Source organism: Oncorhynchus clarkii, chromosome 4 (assembly GCF_045791955.1).
Source record: "Oncorhynchus clarkii lewisi isolate Uvic-CL-2024 chromosome 4, UVic_Ocla_1.0, whole genome shotgun sequence".
In the NCBI taxonomy this organism is placed as follows: Eukaryota; Metazoa; Chordata; class Actinopteri; order Salmoniformes; family Salmonidae; genus Oncorhynchus; species Oncorhynchus clarkii.
In genome coordinates, this window is record NC_092150.1 from 30,142,888 (window position 1) to 30,161,538 (window position 18,651).

At 42.8% G+C, this 18,651-nt stretch overlaps 1 protein-coding gene across 1 annotated transcript in view; it reads right to left on the reverse strand.

Annotated features, from left to right (window-relative positions):
- Window positions 1-18,483, reverse strand: part of LOC139406716 (discoidin domain-containing receptor 2-like) — a 48,133-nt gene extending 29,650 nt beyond the window's left edge. The window contains exon 1 of the mRNA XM_071149670.1: window positions 18,343-18,483. The gene's annotated coding sequence lies outside the window, so the exon portion shown is untranslated. The remainder of the gene's footprint in view (window positions 1-18,342) is intronic.
- Between the last annotated feature and the right edge of the window lie 168 nt (window positions 18,484-18,651).

Below are 18,651 nucleotides of genomic sequence, written 5' to 3' on the forward strand. Positions count from 1 at the left end.
ATCACAAAACACAACAGCTGTAAAACTGTACAAACTCTCTCAACAGCTCCCCTTTACAAACACCCATCAACCTCTGAATGGCCTCATTGTGCACTTATCATCATCATCATCTAGTTGGTTTCTCCTTCTGAAGTGCTCCAGTTCCTGTAGTATCAGATTACAGCCATATCACACTGAGACACTGGCCTACTTATATGGGTTAATGTCTATGGGCTATACAGGAGCTAATGCTGATCTTAAACAGTAAATGAAACAGACAGCTGGTGGCTCGTGTCCTGTGTTAGGGAGGGAGAATCAGAGATGTGTTTACCATGTGGCCAGGGAGAGGAGCTCTCCTATGTAAAAGCCTGGCCGAAGAGTTAGAATGAAAAAAAAAAAAAAAAGGATTTTCCAAGGCTCTGTTCTGTGGAGATACTCTTAAAATCTGTCCTCTCTTTGCTTCCTTGAGGCACACACTGACCTGTATGTGATTGTGTAACAGAGGTTCAACGCATGCACACCTTTCTACCCCCTCCTCTCTCACTCTCAGTAACAGCTGTATTCTCAATCCAGGTAGACATCGGAGTGTAGCGTAGGGCTGATGTCTTGACACACACAGGACACAGGGTTATGGACTGTCTCACATTTACCACTATGGAAAACTTCTACTCCTGGTGGAGGTCAGACAACATTATTCACCTGCCGGCCCTTCAGGGACCAACTAAAATTCTTCTAGCCACTAATAATAACTCCAACATTCTGCAGCTTTACCAGTAGAGGCCCAAAATGCAGCATTTTTATAGGAGATACTTGTTGAATCTTCTGGTCTGAGGTAAATTCAGCTTTCTACTGCTGTATAAACGCGACTCCGAGGTAAACTGTGTTTATTTGTCTTTCTTAGAAGGGCAGAAAGTAGGCCTAACGGTTTATCATCAGCCTCTAAAACCAAGTGCCCCAAAGCCAACAGTCCGCAGGAGGCCATCCAACACAAACAGGGGGAGAGCAGAGAGGAGCCAGGGAGAACAGAGGAGTGAGAGAAGAGTTTGGTGGAGTTGCAGGGGGTGTCAGGGAAATAGAGGGAGACAGTAGGGCGACATAGGGGGAGTCAGGAAGAGAGGCAGATGTAGCAAAACAGCGTGAGGTACAAGAGGAGGCACAGGGCCCTCCTAGGCCTAAAAGGTGAGGGGCTGTAGTGGAGGCAGAGTTGACAGACAAGGCCTGTGTCCTGCCATACACTGTCCCTTACATTCCCCCTCTCACAGCCTGCGCTAGGAGTCTACTCTAGTGTGTGGTGTGTGTGTGTGTGTGTACACAGCCTGCGCTAGGAGTCTACTCTACTGTGTGGTGTGTGTGTGTGTGTGTGTACACAGCCTGCGCTAGGAGTCTATTCTAGTGTGTGGTGTGTGTGTGTGTGTACAGCCTGCGCTAGGAGTCTACTCTAGTGTGTGTGTGTGTGTGTGTGTGTACACAGTTGCTGGGGCCTATTATAGGGCTAATTTTACCCAGGAGTGGGTTTCATACACTCCTATATCTGCTACAGTAATAGTAATCAACCTATAGATTTACAAAGTAGGGCCAGCTTTCAAAGCCTATAATATCCACTGGGCTCTGGTTGGAGTTGAATGTACTATACTGTGCCTAGTGTGCAAATAAGCAATCTAAATTATACAGTTGACTTGTGATATATGCAGTGGCTTGGGCTTGAGTGTGCGCACTAAACTGGAGAATGCAGGGAATAGGGGTCAGGGCTAGGGGATAGGGATTGATATTGAACTAGACAACTGAATGGTCCCTCATTACTGCTGTCAAACACGTTAAAGTCAACGAGAGAGGATCAAAGTAAACGTTTGATTTTATTACTGTACTAAAAGCCTGAAGGGGAATTCAACCTTCTGTTCCACCCTGCCATACACATTCAAATCAGATTAATCTGGGCGTCTTGGAGCACATCTGTCTGATCTATCTAAAGTCAAACACAGTCAACAGAAAACCTTATATCGACGTCAGCTCGGGTCAATGTCACCTTTAGAATAAACAACGTACGTCAGACGGCAGAGCACTTCTCAATGCTTTCACAATGGCTAACAAGGAACATCATCAGGCTTGACCCCGTGTAAGAGAAGTCAAACAAAGTTCTCACAGGGACTGTGTCTAATGCATCGAGACCCTGTAGTTTGGAGGACAAATCACTTGTGAGTGTGTGTGTGTGTGTGTGTGTGTGTGTGAGTGAGTGAGTGAGTGAGTGAGTGAGTGAGTGAGTGAGTGAGAAAGAGAGATTAAAATACTGTCCAAACTGGATCCAAAAGGATAAGTACAGATATCACAATTTCTGTGATAATCGGTATAACCGTTGAAGAGAGTAAGGTGATACAATATTTATTGAGCTGTTAACAAGTTCTATCTGCACACAGTGCCCTGTCTTGTGTTCCCAGACCAAATACATCCTGTAACTGTCAAAAGGAAAGTGTTTTCCTCATATTTATTTCTACCACAGAAGAGTCTAGTGTCCCCTTTAAAATATGGACGTATTCCCCATCAATGGACTCTTTGTTGAAGTGACACATCTGGATAATTAAAGGGAGGTGAGACGTGGGAGTGTGTTCATACCTCCCTGTGGCTGGCTCATACCTACCACCCACCCACCCACCCACCCACCCACCCACCCACCCACACACACACACACACACACACACACACACACACACACACACACACACACACACACACACACACACACACACACACACACACACACACACACACACACACACACACACACCTAATCTCTCTTCTCTACAAGTTGTTTCAGACTATTTTGTGCTGCTGTCTTCACTAATAAAAGCTCTTTATTAGTGTACTTGAAAGGTGTTTAAAAAAAGTAAATGTATTCAATCTGTTGGAACAAAGTGTAGAAGAAGCTCTATTTTGGTAGCCTCTGGTACATTCTAATGCCTTGATACCATCTGAAATACATAGCGAAATGATTGAATACTTTTTCGAATTTACCTCCCAGATTTGAAAAATGTGTTGTATTGTGTAGAAAGACATTACTTGACAATTGAAATTACTGAAAATGTAGGAATTCAGTGGACCGTTAGTTGTTTTTGATATTTTCTAGGTCTAGGCCTATATGATAAAGACTATTTTCTATGTAAAATAACATTAAACATTTTTTAACATTTAACATTCTCTTGAGATTAAAGTATGATTTGCAGTTCTACTGCAATATATGAATTGCCACAATGTTGTTTGTTCTTTAAATTATGTATTTCATCATTATCTTGACAAATAAATTAAAAGTTTTGTTTTTCCAGGTTTCTGTTTTTCCCAGTTCTTTCAGGTTTTCACTCTCAAACTAACTAAATTTGATGTTCTAATTCCACAACAATGCTTAAACCACATCAGGCGACCACTTTAGAGGTCTGGGAAAAATCTAAGAAACGTACAGTGCCTTGCGAAAGTATTCGGCCCCCTTGAACTTTGCGACCTTTTGCCACATTTCAGGCTTCAAACATAAAGATATAAAACTGTATTTTTTTGTGAAGAATCAACAACAAGTGGGACACAATCATGAAGTGGAACGACATTTATTGGATATTTCAAACTTTTTTAACAAATCAAAAACTGAAAAATTGGGCGTGCAAAATTATTCAGCCCCCTTAAGTTAATACTTTGTAGCGCCACCTTTTGCTGCGATTACAGCTGTAAGTCGCTTGGGGTATGTCTCTATCAGTTTTTCACATCGAGAGACTGAAATTTTTTCCCATTCCTCCTTGCAAAACAGCTCGAGCTCAGTGAGGTTGGATGGAGAGCATTTGTGAACAGCAGTTTTCAGTTCTTTCCACAGATTCTCGATTGGATTCAGGTCTGGACTTTGTCTTGGCCATTCTAACACCTGGATATGTTTATTTTTTAACCATTCCATTGTAGATTTTGCTTTATGTTTTGGATCATTGTCTTGTTGGAAGACAAATCTCCGTCCCAGTCTCAGGTCTTCTGCAGACTCCAGGTTTTCTTCCAGAATGGTCCTGTATTTGGCTCCATCCATCTTCCCATCAATTTTAACCATCTTCCCTGTCCCTGCTGAAGAAAAGCAGGCCCAAACCAGGATGCTGCCACCACCATGTTTGACAGTGGGGATGGTGTGTTCAGTGTGATGAGCTGTGTTGCTTTTACGCCAAACATAACGTTTTGCATTGTTGCCAAAAAGTTCAATTTTGGTTTCATCTGACCAGAGCACCTTCTTCCACATGTTTGGTGTGTCTCCCAGGTGGCTTGTGGCAAACTTTAAACGACACTTTTTATGGATATCTTTAAGAAATGGCTTTCTTCTTGCCACTCTTCCATAAAGGCCAGATTTGTGCAATATACGACTGATTGTTGTCCTATGGACAGAGTCTCCCACCTCAGCTGTAGATCTCTGCAGTTCATCCAGAGTGATCATGGGCCTCTTGGCTGCATCTCTGATCAGTCTTCTCCTTGTATGAGCTGAAAGTTTAGAGGGACGGCCAGGTCTTGGTAGATTTGCAGTGGTCTGATACTCCTTCCATTTCAATATTATTGCTTGCACAGTGCTCCTTGGGATGTTTAAAGCTTGGGAAATCTTTTTGTGTCCAAATCCGGCTTTAAACTTCTTCACAACAGTATCTCGGACCTGCCTGGTGTGTTCCTTGTTCTTCATGATGCTCTCTGCGCTTTTAACGGACCTCTGAGACTATCACAGTGCAGGTGCATTTATACGGAGACTTGATTACACACAGGTGGATTGTATTAATCATCATTAGTCATTTAGGTCAACATTGGATCATTCAGAGATCCTCACTGAACTTCTGGAGAGAGTTTGCTGCACTGAAAGTAAAGGGGCTGAATAATTTTGCACGCCCAATTTTTCAGTTTTAGATTTGTTAAAAAAGTTTGAAATATCCAATAAATGTCGTTCCACTTCATGATTGTGTCCCACTTGTTGTTGATTCTTCACAAAAAAATACAGTTTTATATCTTTATGTTTGAAGCCTGAAATGTGGCAAAAGGTCGCAAAGTTCAAGGGGGCCGAATACTTTCGCAAGGCACTGTACATATATAATACTGGATTAAATAATGATGTATTAATAACTGCTTACTGTACCTCTCTCCACTGATCTCCACAGTGACCTGCTCGAAGGGTTCCAGGACTCTACACTCCTCCTCCACCACCTCCCATTCCTCTTGGGTCAGAGCATCAACAGGTGCATTGACAATGGCCAGGGTAGAGATGATGGCATCCTTTGACTCAAGAAACCGCTTCAGCATATAACATGTTGAATTCCACCTTGTAGTTCAGTCTTGTTTAGGCCTCAGCTCAAGCATCCCCATCTGGCGTTGTGTAGACTTTAGTTTTTCAGCACCTACTGTGCTCCTGTGGAAGTATTCCACAGCTGCTTTCACTTTGTCCACAGTGGGCTTCATCACCTTCAGAGCGTCTCTTACAACCAGGTTGATTGTGTGGGCAAGACATGGATGATGGGTCCATTTAAACATTTTCATGGCTTTGGTTATGTTAGCTGCATTGTCACTAACACAACAGACCACTTTTCCATATACTTGCCATTCTCTGGCCTCTCTCAACAGTTCCTCTGCCAAGTTCTCTGAGGTGTGTCTGTCGCTGAACTCAAAGCAGTCCAGAAGTTATTCTCCCTGGAAAGTTTTTTTAATGATCTTATTTAGACAGGAGTAATTATATAATTTTGGCTAAACATCAATTTACTTTAGGGCAATCAAATCAAATCAAATGTTATTAGTCACATGCGTCGAATACAACAGGACCTTACAGTGAAATGCTTATTTACGAGCCCCTAACCGACAGAGCAGTTTAAAAAAATACGGATAAGAATAAGAGATAAAAGTAACAAGTAATTAAAGAGCAGCAGTAAAAAATAACAATATATAGAGGGGGGTGCCGGTACAGAGTCAATGTGCGGGGGCACCAGTTAGTTGAGGTAGTATGTACATGTAGGTAGAGTTAATTAAAGTGACTATGGATAGATGACAACAGAGAGTTGCAGTGGTGTGGAGAGGGGAGGGGGGCAATGCGATAGTCTGGATAGCTTGTAGACTATATGTTCAGGACTCTTATGGCTTCTGGGTAGAAGCTGTTTAGAAGCCTCTTGGACCTAGACTTGGCGCTCCGGTACTGCTTGCCGTGTGGTAGCAGAAAGAACAGTCTATGACTAGGGTGGCTGGAGTCTTTGACAATTTTTAGGGCCTTCCTCTGACATCGCCTGGTACAGAGATTCTGGATGGCAGGAAACATGGCCCCAGTGATGTACTGGGCCATTCGCACTATCCTCTGTAGTGCCTTGCGGTCGGAGGCCGAGCAGTTGCCATACCAGGCAGTGAATTTACCAGTCAGGATGCTCTCAATGATGCAGCTGTAGAACATTTTGAGGATCTGGGGACCCACGTCAAAACCTTTCAGTATCCTGAGGGGGAATAGGTTTTTCCGTGCCAGCTTCACAACTGTCATGGTGTTCTTGGACCATGTTAGTTTGTTGGTGATGTGGACACCAAGGAGCTTGAAGCTCTCAACCTGCTCCACTGCAGCCCCGTCGATGAGAATGGGGGCGTGCTCGGTCCTCTTTTTCCTGTAGTCCACAATCATCTCCTTCATCTTGATCACAATGAGGGAGAGGTTGTTGTCCTGGCACCACACGGCCAGGTCTCTGACCTCCAACCTATAGGCTGTCTCATCGGCAAATTTAATGATGGTGTTGGAGTCATGCCTGGCCGTGCAGTCAGGAGTGAACAGGGAGTACAGGAGGGGGGTGAGACCGCACCCCTGAGGGGCCGCTGTGTTGAGGATCAGCGTGGCAGATGTGTTGTTACCTACCCTTACCACCTGGGGGCGGCCTGTCAGGAAGTCCAGGATCCAGTTGCAGAGAGAGGTGTTTAGTCCCAGGGTCCTTAGCTTATTGATGAGCTTTGAGGGCACTATGGTGTTGAACGCTGAGCTGTAGTCAATGAACAGCATTCTCACATAGGTGTTCCTTTTGACCAGGTGGGAAAGGGCAGTGTGGAGTGCAATAGAGACTGCATCATCTGTGGATCTGTTAGGGCAGTATGCAAATTGGAGTGAGTCTAGGGTTTCTGGGATGATGGTGTTAATGTGAGCCATGACCAGCCTTTCAAAGAACTTCATGGCTACAGATGTGAGTGCTACGGGTCGGTAGTCATTTAGGCAGGTAACCTTAGTGTTCTTGGCACAGGCACTATGGTGGTCTGCTTAAAACATGTTGGTATTACAGACTCGGACAGGGAGAGGTTGAAAATGTCAGTGAAGACACTTGCTAGTTGGTCAGCGCATGCTCGCAGTACACGTCCTGGTAATCTGTCTGGCCCTGCGGCCTTGTGAATGTTGACCTTTCTAAAGGTCTTACTCACTTACTCAATCCAGCATCCTAACAGTGCACTACACCCACCAACTTTCCTTTCCAATTAGCAAAAGGCTGAACCCAGAGATCTGTATATAATGACGAGATGCTCATGTCTCAACCCTAACAGTGGTAGTCTTTGTCCCAAAGGCAGAAAGGCAGGCGACAAGTTTAGGTCTGGATATTATTCCCATAGAAACACATTGGGCTTTTACTGGACAGATTTTGGCGAGAGTGAGCCATTTCGCTTTGTCTCTTCCTCTCTGTTGAAACTACACTGAACAAAAATATAAATGCAACTTGTAAAGTGCTGATCCCATGTTTCATGAGCTGAAATAAAAGACTCAAAAAGCACAAAAAGCTTATCTCGCTCAAATGTTGTGTCCAATTTGTTTACATCCCTGTTAGTGAGCATTTTATCCTTTGTCAAGATAATCCATCCACCTGACAGGTGTGGCATAAAAATGAGCTGATTAAACAGCACGATCATTGCACAGGTGTACCTTGTGCTGGGGACACTTAAAGGCCACTCTAAAATGTGTAGTTTTGACACACAACTAATTGCCACAGGTGTCTCAAGTTGAGGGAGCATGCAATTGACATGCTGACTGCAGGAATGTCCACCAGACTGCAGGAATTTTAATTTGTCTATCATAAGCCACCTTCAATGTTTTTTTAGAGAATTTGACAGTACATCCAACCGGCCTCACAACCACAGACCACGTGTAACCAAGCCAGTCCAGGACCTCCACATCTGGTTACTTCCCCCGTGGGGTCGTCAGAGGAGGGGAGGGGTGCTGCGGAGTATTTCTGTCTGTAATAAAACCCTTTTGTTTGGAAAAACACATTTTGATTGGCTGGGCCTCGCTCCTAAGTTGGTGGGCCTTTGCCCTCCCAGTCCCATCCATGGCAGTGCCCCTGCCCAGTCATGTGAAATCCATAGATTAGGGCCTAATACATTTATTTCTATTGACTGATTTCCTTATATGAACTGTAAGTCAGCAAAATCATTGAAATTGTTGCATGTGGCATTTATATTTTTGTTCAGTATATATCACCGAGAAAGCATGCGAGCGAAACAGCGCCCCTCTGTTTGTAGCCCATGTATCTGATGCTGTCTGGACAGAAATAGTATGACAGGGTCCAGACAGTATCATATACATGATCTACACATACTGAGACAGGGGGGCGCTGTTTTGCTCGCTCGGATGGTTTAACTGAGATTGACGCATCTCGATCAAATAAATTATAAATATTTTACTTGGACGGGCAAGGAGGTACGGTAGGGCGGGCCAGGCCCCCTAAGGCTCGCCCATAATGCTGGCCGTGAATCGTTTTTCCAAAAGCGGGAAGGCAGGTGACAAGTTTCGATCCAAAATAATCCCATAGAAACGCATTGGATTTATTATGGACAGATTTTGGCAAGATTAAAACCTCTCGCTTCGCCTCTTCCTCTCTGCTGCGTTTACCTGTCAGGGCTTGTTTTGTGACTGACAGGCACCTGCCCTATCAATAGATCGCTAGAAGATGCATATCGTTCATTCTAACGGACAAGGGCTTGACAGACTGGCTAATTGAAACTTTTAAATGAAAAATTGCCCAGTTAATATTAAGTGGAAAAAGTAGTCGGCTGAAAAGGAGCCTGGATAAGTAGAAATAAAGTGTCTTTCTTGTTAGTCTGCTTTTCATTTAATTTCTGACAGTATTGCATTAACGTAGAGGTACTATTTTGATAGCCACATAGTCCAAATTATTGTAGTAGCTTAGTCTACTGTTCATAGATCAGAAGTTTGTGTGTATGTGTGCGTGTTTGATACCGAGCTCATCCAAGTTTATTGTATTAATTTATAGTCTGCTGTTCCTGAATCATAAAACTAGACCATTGCTTCAGGTGCTGGGAAAATGTCTGTTCTCCAAAACTATTGGGTCCCCCCAGGCTCAGAACAGGAAGTGGCCAAGGGCAGAAACTCCCATCAGAAAACCAGACTTTCTGAGGCTGGAATTGTGATCTCTTTATTCAGCTTCAGCGGGCGTGCGTGAGTGCGTGTGTGTTTAACCACATACCTCTCTCCAGGGGAGGAAAATCCTAGAGAAATTTGTAACAAAAACACGTTGTAGCCCCTAACCAGGTTATCCTACATTCTCACATTGCAAAAGCAAACCGGATAGGGGTGTTGTGCTGTTGAATAGGGATTTTGGGGGATGTGCAGAAACAATCAGCTTTTATTGGAAAGACTTACTCTCTTTCCTCTCATGGTCACACAGAGGGGTGATGGTCCTTGCACCCTGGGAGAGCCGGTAGAGTCAACACAGAGCCCATCCCCACCCCTGGTCCCCTGCCCTGGCTGGTTCTACTGTCAACATCACTTGCATGCTACTGTATGCCATGAGCGAGAGGACTGGAGAGAGGAGGACTGGAGAGAGGAGGACTGGAGAGAGTCTGAAATGTGTGCATCTCTCTCTGCGTGTGTATGTGTGTGTGTATATACAGTATGTGTGTGTAGGATCAGCCTTCCCTCAGCCCCTGACTGTTTAGTGAGCCAGGCAGGCTAGTTAGCTTTAATAGTGGCCATTACAGTGAAGTAAAGATGTGCAGGCCAATGATAGCAGCCTTAAATCACCTGTCAGCCTTGATTAAAGGGGCATCCATACCCCTTACCCACAACCTGCTCTGAAACACACAACCTGCCACTTACACACATACACACAACCGGCTCTAAAACACACAACCTGATCTGAAACAAAGAACCTGCTCTGAAACACACAACCTGCCACTACACACATCCTGCTCTGAAACACACAACCTGCCACTACACATAACCTGCTCTGAAACACACATCCCACTCTGAAACAGTCAACCCCTAGGATGGGAGGTGCTGTTTCTTTTTTAGTTATACATGATCCAGGAGAAGGCTGCATTAATAAACAAAGAATGATATAAACTGTGACACAATCGTTTCCCCTTCGGCACCCCTCTCTTCTTCTTGTATTCAGGATGTGCGCGGACCAAATATTTATATACAGTAACTAAATGTAGCATGAACTACCTAACCTATACTGTGATGTACAGTTGAAGTCGGAAGTTTAAATACACTTAGGTTGGAGTCATTAAAACTAGTTTTTTAACCACTCCACAAATGTCTTGTTAAACTATAGTTTTGGCAAGTCTGTTAGGATATCTACTTTGTGCATGACACAAGTAATTTTTCCAACAATTGTTTACAGACAGATTATTTCACTTATAATTCATTTTATCACAATTCCAGTGGGTCAGAAGGTTACATACACTTAGTTGACTGTGCCTTTAAACAGCTTGGAAAATTCCTGAAAACGATGTCATGGCTTTAGAAGCTTCTGATAGGCTAATTGACATCATGTGAGTCAATTGGAGGGCTACCTGTGGATGTATTTCAAGGCCTACCTTCAAACTCAGTGCTTATTTGCTTGACATCATTGGAAAATCAAAAGAAATCAGCCAAGACCTCAGAAAAATAATTGTAGACCTCCACACGTCTGGTTCATCCTTGGGAACAATTTCCAAATGACGGAAGGTACCACGTTCATCTGTATGTGTCACATGTGCCACTGAAACAGACTATTAGACAGAGAAGAGAGAAAGAAGAGAGTTTATCTGAAAGCTATAATTAACTCCCAACTTCAGTCAGTGTGGGCCAAGACCGTGACAATCTGGTAGTGATTAGTGGGCTATTAAATTCAAACTTTTATTAATTCAAGGGTATGATTAGGAAAGAAATGTTATACTTCCACCAAGGCTTACAACCAGAGAAGAGGGGGGTAGAGGCATAATTAATAAATATATAAAAAAGGGGATTAAATAATGTTATTTGATAGACTTCAATTCTATCTGCTAATTTCATAGTTGATCTATTCCAACCCCCCCCCCCCCCCCCAAAAAAACAAAACACGCTATGGCTGCTTACATTCCTGTACAACGAAAGACTTGCCCGCTGATAGACAGGCATATTAACACTGCAAAGCAATGCAGAGGGCATTTTATTGGTTCTGCAGACATTAGCTGGGACTGTGTGTGTGTGTGTGTGTGTAACCCAATGCTAGCCTAGCTTCTATGACCAGCCACAGGTGCTGCTGACTACCGCCTCTCTAGTTTTCGAACCACTAGGCTACCAGCCGCCCCAGGTAGTCTTTCTACCCAAAGCCAGATGTAAACAATAGGCGAGCACAAACACACCCACAGCCCTTCTCTCCCTGGTCATTAGAGGAATTATGTGTACTGTTAATGTGTGACATCTGGAAGCGAGGTGAAGGGAAGACTATAAACATTCATGGGCGGGCCACAGGTGCTACTTAGGGTGATAATGTTAAAGGGGTAGTTCACCCAAATGACTAAATGACACATTGGTTTCCTTACCCTGTAAGCAGTCTATGGACAAAGTATGAAAGCAATCCATGCCTTGGTTTAGTTTCCCTTGCACTGTTTCCACATGTTAACGTTCTAAGAAATCCACTTCAAGTCATGGGACCGATATTAGCTATTTTCTCACATACTTCTTGCGCATCATGATGCAATCTAAACCAACAACACAATTGTAGGGTTCTGTGAGAGACACTCAAATACACACTTGTGCACACACTCCCGGTTGGTGTCCCTCCCAGCCCCATATACTAGTGACCCTCTCTCTGACTAGTAAGAATATCTGGACTCTATTCACTGTTAATGATACCCAGCTGGGTTAAATGAGACCTGGGGGAGACAGAGATAGAGGGAGAGTAGAGTGAGAAAGACAAAGTAAGAGAGAAAGGGGCGAGATAAATACATCTTTTAACTGATTCTAAGGCCCTAACCCTCAGTTTTGGATGTTAAATGTGGAAACTCAATTATCAGATCCAAGAAGTCCTTTTCCATTTCCTCCCATGGTGTTTAAATCATGTCAGAGCCCAAGACCCGCTCCATTCTCACTGTCTTTCCCCTTCCATCTCAACTCTATACTACTAAACTAAACACGTTAATATCGATACTACCAATTAAAATCCAACTACTGCTACTTCAATAAATTACACAATTACTACTTGTAAATGTAACACGACTACTAGGCTTGGGCGCTAAAATGTATACCGTATACTGGGGTATTTCTAAAACAGAGGATTTGCAATACTGTAAATAAAATCCAAACCATACCAAAATCCAAACCATACCAAAATCCAAACCATACCAAAATCCAAACCATACCAAAATCCATACGCCACTGCTTATAAGTTAAGTAAAACTAATACATCTAAGATGTATCAAATAAATTATATCCAGCTCAGGGCTCCAGCTATGCATTTGCTTCGCTAACTTGCTAGCTAAATGTCAATAATCAAGCTTCTTGGTCACAACATAGACATAGATCCCTGTAGACTTAAATGTTTTGTGCGTCCCAAAAAAAGAGAATAAATAGTGCCGCGGGTGCACTTCCGGTAATACCTGGTATGGAACAGAAATGGTATGAAAATCTGTGTACCTCCCAACCCTAACTACTATTACTGCTGCTTGCAAATATTGCCATTTCTACTACCATCACAATTACTGTACTATTACTATTACAGAGTAGTTTCAAGCTTTCAATAAATACATCTATCCAAAGACATTCCTGAACACAGAACACTTAGACAGTTTGAATGATTCTGTTTTCTTGGACCCTGAATATCATACAAAATCATACTACTTATTCGGATACACAACATGTTATTATTAAGTACTAGGCACGAGAAGGAGAAAAAGAGAGGGAGAGAGACAGCTGAGAGAGAAATAAAATGTTCTTGTTGTTTTCAGGTTCTTGCCAATCCATCCATCTGTGTGAGGCGTTAAGAGACCAGCTCCCTTTCTTCCCTCTTTCTCTTTCTTCTCCCCATTTAATCACTGCATATTCCCACTTAAAGCAAAGTAGTTATCTTTATTCATGTCTTTATTCACTCTGTTCTCATCTGAACCAAGAAGAGACCACTTCAGCCCAGTTTTCTCAGAATTGATCACGAATCAGAAAATATGTTTAGGTGGTTGTAATATTTCTTTACACTGGTACTTAGAGTAGGACGAGACTGACTGTGACTGTGCATACTAACCATCAGTTCAGTTGTCCTATAAGAATCACAATAGTACATCAAAATGAAGTACTAGTTAGCCGCCGAAAATATACGTTTTGTTAGGTTTCGTTTAGTACAGTATTAATTTGTGGATGTCCATCATCCATTTCATATAAGATATGTTCTGAATTACAATTCATACAATATATTATGAATTGCAATATGTTACAAATTGCAATCCGTACAATATGTTATGAATTTGCAAAACATATGATATCTAAAAAATTCAAATGTGTTGTGGCTAACGTTAGCTAGGAGGCTAACGTTGGCTAGGAGGCTAATGTTAGCTAGGAGGCTAATGTTGGCTAGGCTAGGGTTAGGGTTAAGCATAAGGTTTAAGGGTTAAGGTTACCTAACCTCCAAAGTAGTTGCAAAGTAGCTAAAAAGTAGTAAGTAGTTGCTAATTAGCTAAAATGCAGAAGTTGTCCGTGATGAGATTCGAACACTCACAGCATAAAGAGCCTAGTTTAAGGAGTGGAATGGCCTATCACCTGTCAGACAGCACAAGAGAAGCTCCTCAAAAAAGCTGGTACTGAAGTAAAACATGCTTTTTTAAGCCCAGTCATTGCACAACAAATAACAATTCTAAATGCAATCATGTGTTAAAAACTTTGACGGCCATGATTAAAAAGAGCTACTATTTTTATTTCTCAATCTCAACTCCTAATTAAAGCGCGCCTCCCATTCGCCATTCGACTGCATACGCTATAGCCTAGTCAACGGTTGGCGGGCGATCAGCGAGTCACCCACCACTTTACAATGTGAGCTTGCAGTATAATTGTTTGAAACCCAAATGTTTTACTTTACTTCAAATAATGAGGACGGTCTAACCTTACTTGGAAATAGCCTAGCCAAAATCCAACCATAGCATATATTTTATAAAGACTTCCTCATGCCATTAACCAGCATTTCTCTCCTGTTCTATTGGTTTTCGTGAACTTTCTTTTGCTGTCCAGAAGCCAAATGCACACACAGTCCTAGTCATATTAGCAACCCATCATCATTGTTGCTATTAGATTCCCCCTCTTTCTAAGTTTCTAACTGAGATTTTAATCTCTGTCGCATACGGAACCGCTCACATTAGGTGGGCTGTTCAGAAGTGTTTTCCCTCAAACTGCATTTTGGCAAATGTTAGATGATGCCGTTTTATTACCTGCTTTTACAGCAGTTGCATTTTCAATAATCACCTTTTGACTGTAAGACATTTACCTTAAGCTCTTAATTAAAAATGTCAGTTTGTTGTCTGCATGCATAGTATTTTCTTTGGTCAAGTCATTTTACTGTTTGGAAAAAAATGAACTGTTTGTTGAATGGTTAATGAGGGTTGGTTAGTCAGCAACAAAATAGACTTTGCATCCCTAACTACTATACATTAAAATAGTTCACTAACACCATTTCTCTAACTTAACATTTCTGTCAACTGGTATTACTGGGAACCTTATCTCTATGCCGTGTGGAAGGAAGGGCTGTCGGTTAGGGCAGGGTTTGAATTCAAGCAAATGATAAGTAAATCTGGTGTCTCTGAGTCTCTGGGTCTCTGGGTCTGTGTCTCTGGGTCTGAGTATGTCTCTCTCGGTTTGTCTGTGTGTCTGTGTCCGTCTCTGTGTCTGTCTCTCGGTCTGTGTCTCTGTGCCTCGGTCTGTCTCTCGGTCCCCGTGTCTCTCTGTCGGTCCCTGTGTGTCTCTGTCTGTCGGTCCCAGTGTGTCTGTGGCGCGACCTCTGTCTGTCTGTCTGTGTATATCTGTGTGTGTCTGTCTGTGCGTCTCTGTGCCTGTGTCTCTGTGCCTGTGTGTGTCTGTCTGTGTCTCTCTCTGTCTGTGTGTGTCTCTCTGTCTCTCTCTGTGTCTCTGACTCTCTGTGTCTCTCTCTGTCTGCCTGTCTCTCTCTCTCTGCCTGTCTCTATGCCTGTCCGTCCACGTCTCTGCCTGTCCGTCCGCGTCTCTGCCTGTCCGTCTGCGTCTCTGCGTCTGTCTCTCTGTCTGCGTCTGTCTCTCTGTCTGCATCTCTGCGTCTCGGCGTCTGTATGGGCGCCCGTCTCTGCGTCTGTCTGGGCGCCTGTCTCTGCGTCTGTCTGGGCGCCCGTCTCTGCGTCTCGGCGTCTCTGTCTAGATTTCACCCCATGGTTTTCCTATTTTTCTATAACATGATCACTTTTCCATTAGAGATTCCCTGAATTTCGGTTTACTATATGTCTGACTGTTGGACCTTCGGTCTTGATATTCATTCTCACAATGTTAACACAGAAACTGCTATGTAAGCCATACTGAGGCGGTTCAAGGGGCCACAGAAGTACCTGCTGTGTGTGTGTTCACTAGGCCACAGAAGTACCTGCTGTGTGTGTTCACTGGGCCGTTGAAATACCTGCGGTGCATTACTCTGATAAGTTAAAGCACATGTTGAGAGCTGGAAAAGAGAGGTCAGGCTGGCTATTTCCAGCAGTGAAGTCATGAACCCGGCTCAACACACACTCTTCCATACCCACACACACACACTGCCTGGAATGGCTAAGTGGGTCACACCACATGCTCCCCCACCTTGACCTCTCTAGAACAACTGTCCTTTATGACTCTGGGGGCGTTTCCACCAACCTGTGGCTCAGATGGCTCAGCCAGTTAGAGCCTGTATGAGTCTGTGTGTATATATAACTGCTTGGGATAAAAATGTCTCCTGCTAAGTGACTGTATTATTATTACAAACCCCATATAAAAATGGTAGAATTTAGCCTCTGTGTGGATGTCACCCACATAACACAGGGCACCTGCATACCGTCTACATACTACCTCCATAACACCCACGAACACCTACATACCGCCTGCATGACAAGAGGACAAAGACTGACACACAAATATGATTGGTGTGCTCTTTACAGGCTAGGAGGTCAAAGTTTGTCCATGAGGAAATCTTTGAGACCATAGCATTATGCTGTACATGCCTTAGTCTAAATGACAATACATAATATATCGTAGTATGATAATACCAAGCCAAAATAACATGTCAGGGACAGGACTCAAGTGGTGAAAAGTTGCTAAACTTTTCCTAAACATAGTGAATGACCACCCACCAAAACAAAGCAGAACAAATTCTCTGGGCTTTGAAGTGGCAGCATGAAAGTGAAAAAGCCTCAAGCAATTTCTACATTAGTTTCACTGCTGCTCCACCAGCCAAAACAAAGACCTTCAATATCCTATCAGCTGGGAAGCACAACATTATTTTGCGGAACAAATTTTCTAAGAATTTTCAATGTCACAGATATATCTAGGATATGTGAGGCTATATTCTCCATTGACTAATACGTAGTAAAAAACTGACGTAACCACCAAGCAAATGTTTAACTTCCTGTAATGTATGGCATAACTGATAAGTGGCAGTCGGTGCCATTTAAGATGAGGGAGGACAATTATGTTTTATGAGTATGGTCTTATTTGTACTACAGCATACTGGATGACTGTCATTCATATTCCATTCACCCAGTTCAATTCAATAGGTTAAGGCTACAATATGATACTGACATTTTCCCTATACTCATCATGAGGTTGCTACAACCTAGCCTATGAATGAAAGACTACAACGTAGGTGCACAGGTCGAGAGAAGAATTTGACAGAGAGTGACACATTCAATACTGCCTTGCAAACTCTTGCCTGCATCTAGCTAATCTAGGGCGTAGTCATTAGTCCAACAATTCCAAACGAGAGTTTCTATTGGACAAATTTAGGTATTTGTATTCGTTCCGTTTAAGAAATGTTTTCCCAACAGAATCACGGGAATGAATACATTCCTGATCCCACGCAAACAGTTCCCTTTCGTAGCCAATTACAAACAGCTCATTGTAAAAAAAAACTCCCCAAAAACTGCTTGTTGTATTCCTTCTCGCATCTACGCGCTCTCCTCCTCTCACCTTTTCCCTTCGCTTGTGGACTTCAATGCACTATCCATCAGCTGTCTGTGACCAGGCGAAAAAACCTCTCCAAGACAAACCTTAATATCATAACCGCTACACACAGCGTACATCATTGTCACCATATTAGCTAAAGTAACATCATAGTCAACATAGCTAATACACTAGGCTAAACTAGCTAGCTGCATTTTCTAGCGAAGTGAAGAAAAAAAAAAGGATTTAAAAAAAACACTTATTTGTTAAAAACTGTTCAACTATTTTCTCTCTGAGTCAACTACTCACCACATTTTATGCACTGCGGTGCTAGCTAGCTGTAGCTTATGCTTCCAGTACAATAGTCATTCTCTGATCCTTTGATTGGGTGGACAACATATCAGTTCATGCTGCAATTGCTCTGATAAGTTGAAGGACGTCCTCCGGAAGCTGTCATTATTACGGTGTAAGTCTATGAAAAGGGGTGCGAACCATGAGCCTCCTAGGTTTTGTATTTAAGTCAACATTGAGTAATTTTTTTAATGCCATCATATTGTGATAAGTGCAAATAGTCTACATTAAAACCCAAGCAAATGCACAATCATTTTCAAATTCAAACAAGAGCAACAGTATTATGCAGTATGTGTGTAATGGCATTTGCGTAGCAGCTGGATTGCAGCAGTGCTTTCACAGTGAAGCGTGGATATGCGAAAGGCTGCATCATGTCTCTCTGCTATCATCTATTCTAGTCTGCCATGCAAACAGCAACGCTCTCTCTTTCTCTCTTGCAAATGGGACATGGGTTCAAAACTACACTAAAAACACAGACACCTAGACTAATGTGAGGTACTGACACAATTCTACAGAAAATAGAAGCATATATCTAGCTTCAAGTGAAACCCAATCCATTTACCATCGAAACACACGAAGAAAGTCATATTTGATAATTTTTTTTAGAGAGAAAAAGGACAATTGAAACATACTTTTAAAGAGTTTATCCTTTCAAAACATTTGTTCCGAGGAGGCGGTGGAGTATTCCTGTGAGTGTCCGTGTCCCCAGTTCAGTCTGTTAGAATCCAAGCCTGCCTATTCTCTGTTCACTCTCGCTCAGCTCAGGTCCCTCTCACATACAATGGACTGATGCAAGACACCCCTGGAAAAAAGGGAGCTCGGAGGAGGGAGAGAGAGAGAGAAAAAAAACATCACATTCTGAGGATTCTTGGGGGCATGCCAAAATCCCAGAATTCCTCATGCTATACATATGGTTTCAATTAAGTCAAACCCCAGTACCC